General features: G+C 39.0%; 1 non-coding gene across 1 annotated transcript; it reads left to right on the top strand.

The window, feature by feature from the left end:
• The first annotated feature begins 3,508 nt into the window (after positions 1–3,508).
• On the top strand, positions 3,509–3,614 carry LOC118758697 (U6 spliceosomal RNA). Its single transcript, XR_004995793.2, has one exon. It is a non-coding gene; the product is annotated as a U6 spliceosomal RNA (small nuclear RNA).
• Positions 3,615–19,828: the final 16,214 nt, after the last annotated feature.

Below are 19,828 nucleotides of genomic sequence, written 5' to 3'. Positions count from 1 at the left end.
GTCACATTTCATGAAATTCAAAACTCAGTAAGCAGACTCATAAATATTTGTAGAAAAAAATGATAACTTGGCGTGAATGCAAATGTAGAATGAGTTAAATAGTTGTTTTCTGAGGGAGAGAAACCTAATATGTATCCTCATGTGGCAAAATAGTTCTTTAACTCCCTCGAAGCTTATGTTTAAAGTCCCTCTTGCCATTCATGCAAACGGAACCCTTACAGCAAAATCAGTCTCCTAAGGTCCCCATCACCTAATACTATCACATTTGATATTAGAGTCTACCACATGCACATACATTTTGGAAGGGATACCAACCTTAAAACCACAAACTTTCCTGATGGCAAGATTTAATTTGAGGTAATATTGAAGTTATTCACTCACACTGTTATAGATTAGCTGCATACTACACATTAACTCAATAGGTTCTGGAATACAGCAGTGACTTAGTTCATCTCTGTTTTTAAGTCCAGGAAAAAATAACTCCAGGCACCATCATTCTGGCTGAATTGGGTTCTAATATGCGAACTAAAACTTGGAGGAAATAAAGGATTTAGCTACAGATTTAGAAAAATGAAAGTCATACTTCTCTTTTCTTTTGCTCCAGTTTTATTCCTTATCAGATTCTACTCAATAAAGCAAGCAAAACTTACAAAATGAATTTCCCATTTCAATTTATTTTGACAGCTATGGAATTGATTTAATCCTAAAAGTGGTCATTGGCACATTTCTCCATTTGTTAGGTTAGAAATAGATCAAACACTGTGGGCTTTAAAAATGGTCACCTCTGCACTCATGTCCATAAAAACTTTTAAAACTTTACATTTTAGTGTCTAATGCACTATTCTCACATTTTCTGTGGTTAGAAGTTGAGAAAAGTAGGATAAGACTAAAATACAAGAGAGTCAGAAGCATAAGACATTTGAAGAAAACAGAGAAACTTGCTTTATTTTAAAAGTATTTTTAAAATGTACAAATTTAGAGTGATATAGGAGTTGAACATTGTAGCTTTGCACAGGGACAAATAGACTAGCAAACTATCCTGAAATGATTCAAATGCAACCCAAATCATAGAATGATCAAAGTATATCAGAAAGGTAACAAGAAATTTGAAAAGAAAAGCCATTTTAAACAAATGATCCTAGGACAAGTTATACACATTTGGGAAATACAATGGATTTGTATGTTAAGCCACACATAAAAATGAATTCCAAATAAAGCTAAATTTGAAAGTAAAGCTATTAATTTTTTAAAAAGATTTATTTATTTGAAAGGCAGAATTACAGAGAGAGACAAGGAGAGTGTCTTTCCATCCTCTGGTTCACTCAGCAAATGGCCATAGAGGTTGGAGTTGCACTGTTCTGAAGCCAAGAGCCAGGAGCTTCTCCTGAGTCTCCTATGTAAGCACAGGGGCCCAATCATTTGGGATATCCTCTGCTGTTTTACCCAGGTCCGTTACCAGGAGCTGGGTTGGAAATGGAGCAGCCGAGACTGGGACCACCTCTCATGTGTGATACCAACATCATTGACAGCGCAAATTTTATCTGCTGCACCACAACCCAGGCCTGAAGTAAAACTACAAATCTTTTATGGGATAGTAAGCAAGAATAACTTCAAGATGAGAGAATTTCTTGAAATAGTGAGTAAAAGAGTGTCACACTTGACCATGTTCAACTACACATGTTCATTGAAAACATAGAAAAGCTGAAAGGACAAATCAATACTGTAATTCTTAGTGCATCTTCTAGTGTGTATAATTGACAAATGCTATTCAGAATCGATCAGTTTTTGTATCTTAATGAAAATATAGCTAGCTGAATAGAAGAAAGGACAACATTCAAACAAGCACTTTATAAAAAGAAGTTTATGCAACTCATGAGCCTATGAGACAGACATAATTTTATTAATAATCAAAGATGCAAAACTAAACTATATTGAAGTACATCTGCACTCCCCTGGGTTTGAAAACGGACATCTACCAAGACTAAGTGTTGATAAGTATATAATGCATTGGAAACTGTCAGAGCTGCCTGTTGGAGAGGAAAACATATGTCTTTAAGAAACAGAATGTCATTATCTATTACATTTTTTAAAGATTTATTCTTTTTTTTTTATTATTATTACAGCCAGATATACACAGAGGAGAGACAGAGAGGAAGATCTTCCGTCCGATGATTCACTCCCCAAGTGAGCAGCAACGGGCCGATGCGCGCCGATCCGATGCCAGGAACCAGGAACCTCTTCCGGGTCTCCCATGTGGGTGCAGAGTCCCAATGCATTGGGCCATCCTCAACTGCTTTCCCAGGCCACAAGCGGGGAGCTGGATGGGAAGTGGAGCTGCTGGGATTAGAACCGGCACCCATATGGGATCCCGGGGCTTTCAAGGCGAGGACTTTAGCCACTAGGCCACACCGCCGGGCCCATTTCTATTACATTTTAAGACACATGTATCTTATATGTTCCAGACTAGTGGATCACAAACTTTTTGGTTCCAGGACTCCTTGTTAAATTATTCACAACTTTGTTTATGTATGATCCACTTGTTTCTATTCATGAAATATTCTACAATTAAAATAGTAAAAATAATCAAGCTCTGACTGTCATGCACACAGACAGAGCCCTACACACACACAGTATTACTTGTTGTTTCAGTTACTCAGTACACATCACCACAAACTTAATAGCATAAAAAACTTTTTTATTTTATGATTCTTTGGATTGACTACATGGATCTATTTTATGATCACTTCTTTACCCACATGTGGAGCTTATGAGTGGAAACTATTGTTGTAACCGGTGCCTACTCTGGCAGGACAGCTAGATCTTTCTTCTGGACTGGAATTGTAGTAGCAAGCGTTTCCACTGTGACTGGTGATAGTCCAATGTGACAATCAAGCCACTGGTTGCATAATACTTGATTAGGTCTCAGTGATCATAGGATCAGTGTGAATTGGGCAGGAGCGCTTTTCAATGGGAATCACCAATGAAGCCATCTTCCACAATTGCATGTGTACACAGCACACAGAATCACACAGCACACAGAATCACACACACACACACACACACAAAGTATTATGTAGCAAGAGAAAAGTTCCCATGGTTTATGGATGGCTCTACTAGAAGGAAATGGGACTGTTCAAATATTAACTTGGAAACTTGTGCTGAAAGTTTGCCATTGCATCTGCACATTGACAGAGCTCAGGTCATCTGTAAATAATTAGGAAGCAGAACTATCCTCAATATTGTATTAGCTTTAGGTTCACCTAGAAGTTAATAGGAACTGAATTCAAACTTCTTTAGCCAGAAAAAAATAATGGTAATATAATGGCACCTTCTATCAGCCTGAAAGGTCCTTGCTTTCAAGGAAGCATGCATCAGTTTGCAATGGTGGGTACCTGGGCACGCCCTGTGGGAAGTCTCCTGCGATAAGTGGTTGTTTAGGATATGAACAGAGTGAGGGATTGACAACCAATCAGCATGCTGATCAAAAATCGTGAGGGTGCGCCCTTCAGGGCCCTCCCTTCAGTGCTACATAAAGTAAAATTTGAACGATACAGAGGTTAGCATGGTCTCTGCACAAGGATGACGTATAAATTCATGAAAGTTTCATATTTTTTGTTACCTGCAAGTAAAGATGGACAAAGTCATGAAAAGTTCACACTCCACAAGTTATGCAAGAAATAAAATCATATTCAGCATTTGATTTGAAACAATAACAGCAAAAAAGCATTAGTTTTTTTTTTTTTCATCAATTTGGCTAAAAGCAGAGTCTAGACCAGCATTTCATGTAAGCAGTTATGTACAGGGCAATGAACTCTCCTAGGAAAGGAACCATATAAGATATGATCCATGCAACTATTCCAAAATCCAGAAATTCCTCCTGTACTGGACCCAGAATGCACGTAATCATTGTTTTTAAAAATATTTATTTACTTTTTTTATTGGAATGGCCGACATACAAAAAGGAGGAGAGACAGAGAGGAAGATCTTCCATCCGATGGTTTACTCCCCAAGCAGCTGCAAAGCCTGGAGCTGAGCCAATCTGAAGTCAGGAGCCAGGAGCTTCTTCCAGGTCTGCCACGAGGGTGCAGGGTCCCAAGGCTTTGGACCATCCTTGACTGCTTTCCCAGGCCACAAGCAGGAAGTTGGATGGGAAGTGAAGCTGCCAGGATTAGAACCGGTGCCCATATGGGATCCCTGCGCGTGCAAGACGAGGACTTTAACCGCTTCGCTATTGCGCAGGGCCCTGTAGGCATTGTTGATGATGGTTTGATCGAACAAGATCGCATAACCCCGAGGTATACATATTTAGCCAAATAAATTTTGGAGCTACAAAGTGATACTGTTTTGGATTTGATGTGGAAGGCCTTTTTTAAATTCCAAGTATGTATTGACAAAATATTCTGCCGGGTGAACTGTCTCTTGGATTATTGTACACTTTGGTGCTCAGAGTTCCTCCAGAAGCTCTTGAAAACTGTTCAGATCAAAGTGAAATGAGTCAGGACATTGATTTGATTCTGATTTATACCAAGCCTGAATCTGAAGATTAAATCTGCTGAGCGACTCCTGAGAGAGTCCGGACATAAAAAAAATCCAGGATTTTCCAGCGGATCTCTTATTTGTTCTTTTCTAGTGAAATTCGTTGGCAAGCATGTGTATCAAATGTTTAAGATCACTGGACAGCACTTCCAACTTGTCCATTGTTGGATTTATTCATTTCTTTTCCCCAACGCGATCCTTAATTAATGTCATGTCCAGATTCTTTCTCTGGAAATTCTAATTTTACCCTGACTAATGACCCACCCATGAGCAATAGTCACATGTTGGCTTGTGAAATAAGCGCCGAATGGTTCACTGTGTGTGGACCAGACTCTACGTGTGCCAGACTCTACTGTTCTCACTATATGTGTATTCATATCTCTCTATAGAGAGTGGGAGGAATCTCTGTATTTAGAAACAGGGTAGGGGGAAGAGAAGAAGAAGCATTGAAGCATAATTTTGCTGAACCTGACTTTTTTTTGTGGGGGGGGGGAAGACTAGACTGACTTATAACTCTAACAAGACATATGTCAGCAGTTTAGGTGCAGAACAGTTTTAGGAGGGGTGTGCAGAGAAATCTTCAATGCCCTAGTGAAGAGTAACTAATCTTTGTGTCCCACCTAGTAAGATATAAGTGAATCCATGCTGACCGTTTCCTGTCTGATTCTAGGCTTTCCTTGTTGTTTGCTATCTATTCTAGATTTTTTGTTTGTTGTTTGGTTATTTTTTTCTGTTTGTTTTGAGGGGTTTCCGGAGCGATTCTGATGGTCATTGCCAGAGAAGGTGTGGACCAAAAGTTGGAACCAAGTGAGGACCAGAGAGAGCTCCCCTCCATAGTCCCGAAGGAAGTTTGCTGTTCTTCTGTTTCTGCAGACTGCTTAGGACTGTTGGCTATTGTTCTGATGCTCTTGGATCCTGCAAGGAAGAATTTGGACCTCTTCCATCCCATGTGGTATATTCAACCGGGAGTGGATGACCTCAGAGTTCCTGGCCTTCAAAGCACTCCAATTCCCTGTGGTCTCCTTGGCAGTTGGTATGTAGTCCTTGGTGCTCGTACTGATAGTCCTTGGTAAGGATCCGGGAGTCTTCAGGTTGGGATACAAGCCTCCTCCTGTCCACCTGCTGCACTCTGGGGTGGCCCCCTGCTCTTTGCATATAACCTCCTATTAAGAGGTTGTCAGGATCGCTCTTGATTCCCCCATATGTCTTTGTAGTTTTACTATTGTCGAATGCTGATTCGAGTCTGTTGTCTATGAGTTACCAGTTATGATCTTGGTAGGTTGTATTTCACGTCTACCTCACACATTCTAAGGAGATGGAAGATTTCTCTGCTCTCTGCCAGATTTCTGAGTAGCATAGGGTCTTAAAAGTATATTAGGTTTTACAGTTCTTTGATATAGATCATAAGCAGTCTGACTCACATTGATTGTTGGTTCTTTGGTTATTTCACTGTATCTTATTGCATGTGGGATAGGCTGTTTGAGGTTGAGATAATATTACATTTTACAAGTACGATTTTCCATATTGACATAATTTCATCTTAAATTAAGGCAAACATGAGGTATTTAACCTTTTGCGATTGGCTCATTTCCCCACCAGCAGTGGAGTAGGGTTCCCTTTTCCCTGCATCCTCGCCAGCAGGAGTTGTTGGTGTTTTTTTTTTTTTTTTTTTTTTTTATGTGGGCCAATCTTACTGGCGTTAGGTGGTACCTCATTGATGTCGTAATTTGGATTTCCCTTATTGTAAGGGAACTTGAGCATTTTTTCATATGTTTATTTGCCATTTGGGTTTGTTCCTTTGTGAAATGTCTGCCCATTTCCCGTGCTCATTTATTGAGTGGCTCGTTTGTTTTGGTATTTTGGTTGTTTTGTAGTTCTTTGTATATTCTGGAGATTAGCCCTCTATCACCTACGTAGTGCACAAAGATATTCTCCCATTCTGTGGGTTGATTTTGTACTTTGTTGATTGTTTCCCTTGTTGTATAGAAGGTTCTTAGTTTGATGAGGTCCTACTTGTTTATTCTGGTCTTGATTGCTATTGCTTTTGCTGTCCTTTTTAGGAAGTCAGGACCTACCCCTAGATCTTGCAGGGTGTTTCCAACATTTTCCTCTAAAAGTTTGAAGGTTTCTGGATGTAGGTTTAGGTCTTTTATCCATTTAGATTTTATCTTAGTGTAAGGTGAGAGATGTGGGTCCATCTTTTTGTTTCTGCAGGCTGTCAACCAGTTGTCCCAACAGCATTTATTGAAGAGACCTTCCCATTTGCCTGGATTGTTGTTTGTCTTTTTGTCAAAGATCATTTGGCTGTATTTGTGTGGGTTCCCATCTGGTGTTTCTATTATGCTCCATTGATCTTCCTCTCTATCTTTGTGCCAGTACCAGGCTGTTTTGATAACCACTGCCCTATAGTATGTCCAGAGGTCCAGAACTGTGATTCCCCCTGCTAACTTCCTGTTCTTCAGGGTGGTTCTAGCTATTCATGGTTTTTTGTATCATTGTTTGATACCTTTGTATCATTGTTTCCAGTTCCATGAAGAATGTTTTGGGAAATTTGATTGGGATTGCCTTGAATACATAATTGCTTTTGGTAGTATAGACATTTTTTTTTATTACAGCCAGATATACACAGAGGAGGAGAGACAGAGAGAGGAAGATCTTCCGTCTGATGATTCACTCCCCAAGTGAGCCACAACGGGCAGGTGCACGCCGACCCGAAGCCGGGAACCAGGAACCTCTTTCAGGTCTCCCACGCGGGTGCAGGGTCCCAATGCATTGGGCCATCCTCAACTGCTTTCCCAGGCCACAAGCAGGGAGCTGGATGGGAAGTGGAGCTGCTGGGATTAGAACTGGCGCCCATATGGGATCCCGGGGCTTTCAAGGCGAGGACTTTAGCCGCTAGGCCACGCTACTGGGCCCAGGTAGTATAGACATTTTAATGATATTGGTTTTACCTATCCAGGAGCATGGGATTTACTCCATCTTTTGAGGTCTTGTTCAATTTCTTTTTGAAGTATTTTGTAGTTTTCTTCCCAAAGGTCTCCTACATTTCTGGTTAGATTTATTCCTAGATACTTCATACTTTTCTCTGTTATTTTGAATGGTATATTGCTGGTTAGATATTTTTCCATCTTAGGGATGTTTGCATACACTATGGCTGTTGATTTTTGTTCATTAATTTTGTACCCTGCCACTCTACCAAGCTCTCGTATAAGTTCTAGGAGTCTCTGTATTGAGTCTCTTGGTTCTTCTATATATAGAATCATGTCATCTGTGAATAGTGAAAACTTGACTTCTTCATTTCCCATTTGAATTTCTTTAATTTCTTTTTCTTGTCTTATGGCCTCAGTGAGTACCTCTAGGATTATGTTGAATAGCAGTGGAGATAGCGGACATCCTTGTCTTGTTCCAGATCTCAGTGGGAAGGATTCCAGTTTTTCTCCATTCAGTATGATGCTGGCATTGGGTTTTTCATGTATTGCTTTGATTATGCTGTGGATTGTTACATCTATGCCTACCTTGGTTAGGGTTTTTAGCAGGAAGTGGTGTTGGATTTTGTCAAAAGTTTTTTCTGCGTCTATTGATGCTATTATGTGATTCTTGTTTTTCAGTTTTTGGATGTGCTGTATTACATTTATGGATTTCCGAATGTTGAACCATCCCTGCATTCTAGGGATGAATCCTTTTTGATCGGATGAATGATCTGTTGGATGATTTTTTGAATTCTATTGGCTAGAATTTTGTTGAGAATGTTAGCATCAATGTTCATCAGAGAGATAGGTCTGTAGTTTTTCTTCTCTGTTGGTTCTCTGTCCGATTTTGAGATTAAGGTGATACTGGATTCATAGAATAAGTTTGGAAGGGTTGCTTTCTTTTCTATTGTTCTGAAGAGTTTATAGAGGATTGGGCTTAGTTCTGTTTGGAATGTTTTTGTAGAATTCTGTAGTGAAATCGTCTGGGCCTGGGCTTTTCTTTGTTGGGAGACCTTTAATCACTGATTCAATCTCTGCTTCGGTTATGGATTTGTTCAAGTCTTTTGTTGCCTCTGGGCTAAGTTTTGGTAGGTAGTGGGAGCCTAAGAACTTTTCCATTTCTTGGTGGTCTTCTGATTTGTTAGAGTACAGTTCTTTGTAGTAATTTCTAATTATGTTATTAATGGTTGCAGTGTTTGTTGTTATGTTGTCTTTTTCATCTTTGATGCTGTTAATTCTTGCTTTCTCTTGTTTTTTCTTTGTCAAACGCCCAGTGGGGTGTCAATTTTGCTTGTCTTCTCAAAAAAACAGCTTTTTCATTCTTTGATTTTGTGTATAGTTTTTTTTAAATTTATATTTGGTTTATCTCCTCCCTTGTTTTGATGATTTCTTGTTTCCTATTGTGTGTGGGGCCCTTCTGCTGCTGCTTTTCCAATTCCTGGAGGTGTGTAGCAACACCATTCCGTAAAGAGATTATCCGTAGTCCACTCTATAATCTGAGCACTGGTAGTCAGTATGTGGATTATTTTACAGAGAGCAGGAAAGACAGAGGGAAAGATCTTCCATCTGCAGATTTACTTCCCAAGTGGCCACAATGGTTGGAACTGGGCTGAACTGAAGCTAGGAGCTAGGGACTTCTTCCAGGTTTTCCACGAGGGTATAGTGTCGCTGTCCTGCAGCGATGGACTTGGTGCATGGAGCCGATAATAATATGCTTGGACTACTGACTGATGATCAATAGCCAAAATTTATTAGGGGCAACAGACTTTATATGCTGAGGGTCATACAGGATTAGGGTAGCGATACTTAGTTCATCAACAGAACCATCAACTGTTTCTATGCCTTAGTTTGGAAGTCCTTTTGCCTTGTATATTACTTCCCACTCAACTGTTCTTATACAAATGATATCTCATCAGGTATACAAAAGGTGGCCATACAGTTGTTCTCATGCAAAGGATATCCAATCAGTCACACACAAGACATCCATTCAGTTGTTTATCATTCAAATATTGTCCCATCAATTGTAATCCTGTGCTTGCTGACTGTGGTCGCTGACCTAGTAGAGGCCTAAACCTGTGATTATAAAATAAACTGAAAGTGTGTCATAGGAAAAAAATTCAAAGATTTATCCATTTCTCATTGGAAAGTCTGACATACAGAGAGGAGGAATAGAAAAAATTTCTGTCTGCTAGTTCACTCCCCAAGTGGCTGAAATGACCAGAGCTGAACTGATCCGAAGCCAGGCATCAGGAACCTCCTCTGAGTCCCCCACATGGGAGTAGGGTCCGAATACCTTGAGCCATCCTTTACTGCTTTCCCAGGTCACAAGTAGGGAGCCAGATTGGAAGTAGAGCAGCTGGGACATGAACTGGCACCCACATGAGATCCCAGCAGTTGCAAGGTGAGGGTCCAGCCACTAGACAACTGCTTCTGGCCCCCATAGTAAAAAATCTTTAAAAATAACTAAAGAAGGGTAAGGTGAAAAGTGTTACTATTTAAAAAATCTATGTCTATGAGATATATGAGATTTTTCTACCATATATAAATAAAATAATTTTTGAAATGTCTCATTTCTTTATTTCATTCATGTAAGTGTGTGTGTGCGCATGTGTGTGTGTGTGTGTGTGTGTGTGTTCACATTTCCAGGTTTGGTGGACTCCAAATATGACAGCTGAGACTGTACCAGTCCAAATGCGGAAGTTATGAGCTCAATTCAGGCCTTCTGTCTGGATGGCAGGGACTCAGGTGTTTAAGCTAGCATCTACTACCGCCTAACGATGCCTGGGAAGGTTGTTGCTATCAAGGATAGAGCTAGAACTCAAACCTAGCTACACTGATATGGCATCCCAGTGTCTGAAACACAAGGCCAAGTGCCCACCCTTAACAAAAGGAATTTTGATTCAAGAAACATCAGAGAAAAAGAGTGCTGAGGATGAAAGTGACCAATGAAGTGTTCATAAAACCCACTCTAACCTGGAAATGATGAAGGGATGAACTATCATTTGAACAGCAAGAACAAAAAGTTTGCATTACCTGACGTTGGTCCAAATCTTGCATTTACCACTGAGTCTCTATGAAACTTTGGACAAATTATGCAATCTCTATACCCTAACTTCCTAGTCTGTAGTGTTCATGATAATATGAAATCTACAACACTTTCAGAATTAAATGAGATCATGTCTAAAGCACTTAGCACAGCTTTGGGCCCAGTGTAAAGCTGCTGTTAGGGTTTTTAGTTTTCTCTTCTGGCAACAGGTTTTTGTGTTTCTTTCAACAGTTTAACCCTACTTTCCAAGAAGTTGCCAAAGAGAATATTCCATCCCCACACGTTTCAACCACACCCTGCTTTAATCATAAACCGGATTTCAACACTATCCCTGACAGGTCACCACCCACTGCAGATTTTCTCTGCATGGCTGGAAAAGTCATTGAACTGAAAGTCATCTATCAGCCAAAGAGATGCTCAGCTGTTATTAAAGAGTCAGTGCTTTTGCAATTAAATCTATAAAGGAAAAGATGGAATTGTGGAAGTAAGAGCATTTACAACATTCTCAGTTCCAGTGGTTTCAAGATAATACTCCATTATTTGTGCAATTCAGGGAAGTTGCGCTTATTTTACTCCCTTTTCAAGGTCTCTCTCTTCTCTCTCTCTCTTTATATTGTATCTTCATATCTGAATATGATAGTCTCCATTATATAGTTACTATGCATTACCTTAAATGAAAAGCCATAAAGCAAAATTAACAAAAGGAATAAAGCTAAAAAATTTTTAAAATAACATGAAATTTAGCAACATTATACTGAATAACAAATGTGTTAAAGAAGAAATGAAAAAGAAAAACAACCTTCTTGGAGAAAATGATGCCTGTATGATCTATGAATTGGTGAAAAACTTAATAAGTTAAACTACTTTAAAGAAATTAAAATAAAAACAAAAATATCAAAACCCATGAGTTGCAGCAAAACTGGTATCGAAAGGGCTATTGATCTTATCATTTGCAAGAAGGTTGTTCAGTGAAATAAGTCAATCCCAAAAGGACAAAGACCATATTTTCTCTCTGATATAAGGCAGCCTTCATGCAAATTATCTTATTTTTTTCATTTACTTCCCATATCTATGTAGCATGTTGTATGTGATATTGCTTTTTTAAAGAAATAAGGAATATATTAATACATTAGATTTTCATTATCATATCAAATGTTAGATAATTAGTTCAACAGGCATCTCACCAATTCTCATGTTATTGTGATATTAATACAAAGGTAACAAATTGAACACAGTTCACAGATAAAAATTTAATAATATAATTTCATTCTTTTTAGAACTGAATTATATTGTGAATACAGCAAGTGCAATATGTACAATGCATAACATCTCACAGGGGACACCATTGTTGATTCTGTGTTTTGCTTATTGCGAACAGTACTGCTACCAACATAGTGGCTAGGGATTCTCTTTTAAAAAATGTGTTCATTTTGTGTGGCTTGAGGAATCGTATGCCAAGTTTATTTTCACGCTGTTTCACACAGTAGTCGTACTAATTCACATTCCCACCAACAGTGTGTAAGAGTTTTCATTGTCCCACACCCTTCCCAGCATTTGCTATTTTCTGTCTTTTGGATAATAACCACTTGATAAGGGTGTAATGATATCTCTTTGTGGCTTTGATTTGAAGTTGTATGATGGCTAGAACCTGTGCTTCTCCCCTGCCCATCAGTAGCTGCACTGGCAGTGTGAGAATGCTTCTAAATGTTCATAAATGTCTGTTAGAAATACAGAATGTATGTATTAGAAATATTTTGTGGGCCTGGCGTTGCAGCCTAGCAGTTAAAGTCCTCACCTTGCACTTGCTGGGATTCCATATGGGTACTGATTCTAATTCCAGTAGCCCCGCTTCCCATCCAGCTCCCTGCTTGTGACCTGGGATAGCAGCCAAGTACATCCCAAAGCTTTGGGGCCCTGAGACCATGTGGGAGACCCAAAAGAGGCTCTAGGTTCCTGGCTTTGGATCAGCTTAACTCCAGCAGTTGTGACAGCTTGGGGAATGAATCGATGGATGGAAGATCTTCCTCTCTGTCTCCTCTCTGTATATCTGATTTTCCAATAAAAATAAATAAATCTTTTTTAAAAAGAAAAATTTTGAGCCACAACACATAACTTTTAATTAAGCCATCTCACAAATTTGAAATCAGTCACATCACATACAATGTAAATCTTTTGGGACTCTGCAGAATAGTGAAAGCTTTCCGATTTCAGGCCAACATAGACAGGAAATTTTCATTGATTGCAGTTTCACTCTATTTTCTCCTCAATAACAGTCATATATCCTCTCTCTCCAGAACAAAGAAAAGGGCTTGTGTTCCTGACATAGTTTGCACATATTTTGCAGGAACTAGGAGGAGCAATGAGACTGGCCAGAGATCCTGAGCCCCTTCACCCGTATGGGAGATCTCCAGGCCACTGAGAACACAAAAGCTCAGCTCTGTACGTGGCAGCCATTTGGCACAAGAATCCGTGAATGGGAAAATTCTCTCTTAAAAAATCTGTTTTTCAAATAAGACAGAAAGGGGAAAAAAAACTTTAAAAAAAAAAAAAAAGGAGGGAGAATCAAGATGGCGATTTAGGGTAAGGACACATTTAAACGGATGGAGAAACATTTAATCAGGATGAAGCAGAGACAGCACATTCCAGGAAATAGGAGAGGACAGAACAACAGCAGAGGGGTACCTGGAGACTAATAGACACAGGAAAGCAGCGAAAACAATGTTGTGGTGTTGCAGTGACTGATATTCCGTGGAATTCAGCTAACAGTGATCTGAACTCCACCAGCACCCAGAACTCCACAAGCAACCAGTAGCGTAGGGGTTTTCACTGGAAGCTTGGGAAGTGAACCCAGACAAAGAACCACCTGTCCTGCTGGTCTGTTTGATTTGACCAGGAGCAGAGACAGAGCAGCAGATCCCAGACAGGTAGTGTGAGAACAGGGTAGATTTCACAGCCGAGTCAGCCCCCTAGAGCCAAATTGGGTGCCATTTTGAGTAAGCAGACAAAGGCAAAGGAAAGAACTAAGCATACGCCAAGCTGGGAGAGAACTCTTTTCTGACTCAGTGAACTGCAGCAATGTGGCATTCTACAGGTTCCTCCTAGGACATGTCTGGGTAGCCCTCGGTCCTGATGGCTAGCAGATCAAGATCTTTAGTAGTGGCATATCAGGCTCCATTTTGCACCATGTGGCAAAAGTTTTAGGACTGCAGGGTACAACAGTGAACTGCACATGTGCTGAGCTCACAAGAACTCACTGAGGTCAGTGGATTGCACTGGTCCCACAGGAAAATAATAATGACTGTGTCATCATATGGGTCAAAATAGGTCCTTGTGGCACCAGACCTAATGGTTAACAGGTTCCGGGAAGATCAGCACCACCAAACAACCCATAAGACACCTGGTGTCTCCCTAATCCTGGGACTGCACCAATCAGAAGTGGGGAAAAGGATGTAGAGACAACAGTGTAACCTCAGCTTAATATCACAGCAGCTGGAGACTGGTGAGCCAGAAGCTGAGGCTGTAGAGACCATGGGAGAAAGTTAACATAAGAATCCTGACCTGGAACTTACTGGCGGGAGTGACACAAGTGGCTGAAAACACAGAGCCATGTACCAATCACAATAAGTAAAATTGAACTGTAGACCTGTGGCTGACACAGCTTAGAAACCTGTCCCAAGGTTCACCAGAAGTACAATGACCAAGAGCAAAATAAGACACACAGGCACAATGAATATTACTGAAAACTCCCCTGCAAAGGAGCAAAATCCTATGCCAACCTCAGAGTTAACAGAAGATGACACGAGAAAATGGGGCATACAGAATTCAGAAAAATAATTTTAAAGCTTCTGATCAACAATGAGAAGCACATACAAGAGTTCAAAGAATTTAAGGAATATGTTAAACAGGAAGAAGCAGTAATAAAGCAAATCAAGGCTGAAATATCAGAATTTAAGAACACAGTAGAGCAAATTAAGAGTACAGTGGGGAGTCTCCAAAATAGAATGAAGGAGCCAGAAGAAAGAATCTCAGGATTATAAGATATTTCCTGTCATCAGGGGGAAGAAAACAAAAAGCTGGAAGCAGAGTTGAATCAGGTGAAAAAAAGTATTCAAGAATTGCAAGACACTATTAAGAGGTATAATATAAGAGTTACAGGAGTCCCAGACGGTGCAGAAAGAGAAGTTGATTTTGCAAAAATATTTAATGAAATAATAAAGGAAAATTTCTCTAATCTAGAAAAACAATTGGGAAACAAGATCCAGGAGGAGCACACCCAACAGGCTTGATCAAAAGCGATCTTCACCACGACATATGATCATCAAGTTCTCTTCAACTGAACATAAGGAAAAGATCCTTACATGAGCATGTGAAAAAAAAAATCAATTGACGAATAAAGAAATGCCAATTAAATTCACAGGAGATCTCTCACAGGAAACTCTACAGGCCAGAAGAGAATGGACAGACATATTCCAGATTCTAAAAGAAAAAAAAAAAAATTGTCAGCCTAGAATAACATATCCAGCAAATCTTTTTTGTGTTTGAAAATGAAAGAAATCCTTCCACAGTAAAGAAAAGTTAAAATTTGCCTCTTCCAAACCTGCCCTACAAAAGATACTTCAAGATTTTCTCTTGACAGAGAAGAGGAATAGCACCCAACAAATCAAACACAAATGTGAAGAACATCCCAGTAAAATGAGAGCAGAAGACTAAACCAATGAACAACCCATTCCTAAAATCACAAGACCAAATTACCACCCATGCATATTAAACCTGTATGTAAATGGATTAAGCTCGATCAAATGTCATAGACTAGTAGACTGGATTAAAAATCAAAACACATCTATTTGTTGCCTACAGGAGACACATTTCACCAACAAAAATCAGCAGAAACTGTATCTCATGGATTTTGATTTTTTTTGTTTCTGTTAGTTTCATCTCTTCAAAGCAGTTTCTTCTGATTAAATGCTTCAATGACTTGTAGATCATGCAGTAGCATAATTTTCTTCAAGAAGGTACTTGCTTTTTCTTTTCATTTCTTCAGCGACACATTAGTCATTCAGTAGCATGTTATTTAACTTCATGGTGTTATCAAATTTTTTCTTTCTGTTGTTGATTTTGTTTTGTTTCTTTTCATGTAATGGGATGTATAGTAGCTGTGTAATGGAGACTGTCATATCCAGTAACATGTTATTTAACTTCATGGCATTGTAATTTCTATTTTTCTTCCTATTTTTGATTTTGTGCTGTGACTATTCATTTAAGAGTATGTACAGTAACTGTGAAATGGAGACTAACATATCCAAATGTGTGGATACATGTAGTATGCATCTCTGCTTTCAAAGATGGACTTACAATGAAACTATTTACTATAGCTTTTTGTTACAATTTTTCATGGTTTGTTGTTTTATTTATTTTTCATTTTTTATTTTTTTGTTTCTTCTTATTATTATTATTATTTAATTTCATTGCATTGTGTGACACTGTTTCATAGGCACTGGGATTCCCCCAACCTCTCCCGTGCCCTCCCCCAATGGTGGATTCCTCCACCTTGTTGCAGTATTACTGTTCAAATTCAGTCAAGATTCTTTCATTGCAAGCATAAAGTCCAGCATCTTATTGTCCAGATAAGTTCTACGGCTTCTTGGGGAGACCCATCTCTGGTCTGAAGGCAGAGCTGGCAGAATATTATCCCGATCAATTAAAATCTACAACATAACATCAACAACAATGTACAACATTATAGAATTAATTGACATGGTATTGAGTAACAAATACATTAAAAGATGCAAGTTCTTAACCACAACCTGTGACTACTTCATTGACATTTCAATTTTAGTTTCTACACAGAACCGGCTACTATACACCTTATAATGGCTATAGGGTGCTATTCAACTGTCTCGTGTCTATTTTCATTTTAGTATTTAGCAGTTTATGGCGTTGAAGCATAATTTTGCTGAACTTGACAGATTTTAGGATAGTCTAAACTGGCTTATAACTCTAACAAGCATATACAGAGAGAAGGAGAAAAAAGAAGAGAAAAAATTCTTCTGTCCATTGGTCTAGTCCCCAAATGGCCGCAATGGCTGAAACTGAGAGGATCTGAAACCAGGAGCCAGGACCTCCCTGCCAGTTCCCCATACAAGTACTGGGTCCCAAGGTCTTCGGTAATCCTCCATTGCCCTCCTGAGCCACAAGCAGGAAGCTGAAAGCTGAATGAGAAGCAGAGCAACCCATTTGTGACCCCAGTGCCTGCAAGAAGAGGATTTTAACCACTGGTCCATCACACTGGGTCCAATGACCTAACTTTCCAAACTTCCGCATATAGAACATAGAATATCTGTCAGTCAAGAACATCATTTTTAGTAAGGTTGTCCAACAAAACAAAGAGAAAATTAAGGTATTCTCAGATAAGTGACCGACATGTCACTGAAGAAATGAAAAAAAAAAAAACCTTCCTGGAGAAAATGATGCTGCTGTATCATCTATGAGCCACGGAGAATTTAATTAAAAAAATAAGCTATTTTGTAGAAATGAAAATAAAAACGAGCAAACCCACAAGTTGAAGCAAAAATAGTATTAAAAGGTCTATTCATCTTATAGTTTGCAAGGAGGTTGCTTTTTATCAGAGAGAACATGATAATTCTTCTTTTGGGATTGGCTGATTTTACTGAGCATAACGGTCTCTAGTTGGGACCATTTGATTGTAAATAGTAGCATTTAGTTCTTAATGGCTGAGTATTATTCCATGGAGTAGATATAATGTGGTTTCTTTTTTTCTATTTTAAAAAAATATCATTATTATTTTATGAAGCAGTTCTATAGGTTCTGGGACTTTCCTTATCCTTTCACACACTCCTGCCTCCACTGATTTCCCCTATATTTTTACAATAGTATAGTTTTTCATAAGCAGTCATATGTCCGTCATTGTGGACATGGACAATGGCAGAGTCCTGCATTCCATTGTCAAAATATGTTCAATGGTTTCATTGCGAGTCCAGCTTTGACCTGGAAGTAGAGATGCATATTGCATTGTACCCTCACACCTGCATATGACAGTCTCCATTACAGTTACTATACATCTCCTTACATGAAACGCCACAAAACAAAATCAACACCATGAGGTTAAATGACATGCTATTGAATGGCTAATGTGTTGCTGAAGAAATGAAAATGAAAATCAAGAGCCTTCTTGAAGAAAATGATGCTACTGTATGACCTATGAGTCAATGAGGAAGTTAATATGAGAAAAATCATTTTTGAAGAAATGAAAATAAAAATCAAGTCATCAAAATCCGTGAGATAGTTTCTGCTGATCTTTGTTGGTGAAATGTGCCTCCTGTAGGCAATAAATAAATGTTTTTTTTTATCTAATCTAGTAATCTATGATATGTTATTGATGTCTTTAAGCCATTTACATTTAGGGCTAATATGATTAGATGGGACTTTGGTCTTGTCATTTTAGCAATGTGTCATTCATTGATTTAGTCTTCTGTTGTTTTACTGGAATGTTATTCTCATTAGCTTTGGTTTTGGTGGGTGCTATTTCTTTTCTCTGTCAAGAGAACATTTTAGAGGCATATTCTTTGAGCTTTTCCTTACTGTGGAAAAAAATTATTTCATTTTCAAAGACAAAGGAGAGCTTTGCTGAGTATGTCATTCTGGGTCAACAATTTTTATTTTTTACATTTAGAATCTGAAAGATGTCACTCCATTCTCTTCTGGGCTGTAGGGTTTCCTGTGAGAGGTCTCCTGCAAGTCTGATTGCCATTCTTCTATAGGTCAATCAATTTTTTTCACATAGACATTTGAGGATGTTTTCCTTGTGTTTGATTGAAGAATGCTTGTTTATCATGTGTTGTGATGAAGATAATTTTGTTAAACCCTCTTGGGAGTTTTGTGCCCCGCATGTATTGTTTCCCAATTCTTTCTCCAGGTTAGGGAAGTTCTCCTTTATTGTTTCATTAAATACACTTTTAAACCCAGCTTCTCTTTCTGCACCTCCTGGAACCCCCAAAACTGTTATGTTTAGCTTTTCAATAGTGCTCCTTAATTCTTGAATGCTTTCCTTAGTTTGACCAATTCCTCTTCTGGTTTTTTTTATTGTTTCCCCATTGAGACAAGAAATACCTTCCAATTCTGAAATTCTTTCTTTTGCCTCATTCTTCATCCTATTATTGAATTTTTCCACTGAATTCTTACTGAGCTTCATTGTGTCCTTCATTTCTAATAATTCTGATTGATTTTGTTTCAGTGTTTCTACATCCTTTGTAACACATTTCTTAAATTACTTGATCTTTTGCATGTGTTTCGCATTGATGATAAGAAACTTTGAAACAAGTTTTTATGTTATTTATTCCCTATTTCCTTGATGTATTCCTCAGTTAAGTCTGTGGTGGCAAAGGCTTTTGCTCATTTGCAGGAGCTTTTTCAGTAATATCAATTTCGCCTCTGTCTCTTTTTTCGCTCTTGGTCATTGTACTTTTGGTTAGAAGATTCTTCTCCTTAGGGCAGTTTTCTCAGCTGTGTCACCCTCAGGTCTGCAGTCACGGTTTTCTTTCATCCATTCCTCTTATTACGGGCATTTATGATGTTTCTATGTCTTTGCTATTATAGACTGTGCTGATATAAATGTAGAATTACAGATCCATTCCTCATGTGCAGATTTCATTTCCTTTTCATCCCAGAAGTGGGATGACTGGATCATATGGCAGATCAATTTTCAGCTGTCTTAGCACTCTCCATACTGACTTCCATAGTGATTGTACTAGCTTACACTGCTACATCTGTCCATGTTGAGCCCACTGTGCTTGTGGGTTGTGAATCAATACTGAAGGACTCCAAGTGACAGAGTAGCTTTTCTTTGAAGGTAAGTTAGGGTACGGAGACCTGGTGGTTTGAAGGAGAGAGAGTGGGCGATCTTTATGGGTAAGACTTATATACCAGCCTACTTATGAGTCCTGTGTAGAACTTGTTATCACTGAACAATGCTGACCACCACACACCAGTCCATGTGAAAGCTAAGGCTGGGGCTTGTCTAGCAGGGCCAGATCCTAGTACCTGACAGAATGTTAGATCAGGGGATAGATCACATTAGTCAGGGCCATGACATTAATCAGTACATGAGAGAACCATTTTCAGGGGCAAAATCTGTGGGGGATATTTGGGTCAAACCCAGTGGAAATACTAGTCCCACTGGTTAGCTCAAGAGTTGAAGTGGTGATGGGCTGAGCTAGGTGTGACCATGGAGCCTGCCATCACTCTTGGATAAAGGAACCAA

Source organism: Ochotona princeps, chromosome 2 (genome assembly GCF_030435755.1).
Source record: "Ochotona princeps isolate mOchPri1 chromosome 2, mOchPri1.hap1, whole genome shotgun sequence".
Taxonomy (NCBI): domain Eukaryota; kingdom Metazoa; phylum Chordata; class Mammalia; order Lagomorpha; family Ochotonidae; genus Ochotona; species Ochotona princeps.
The sequence above is the reverse complement of the archived record's forward strand: the minus strand, read 5'-3'. Positions and strand labels throughout refer to the sequence as shown.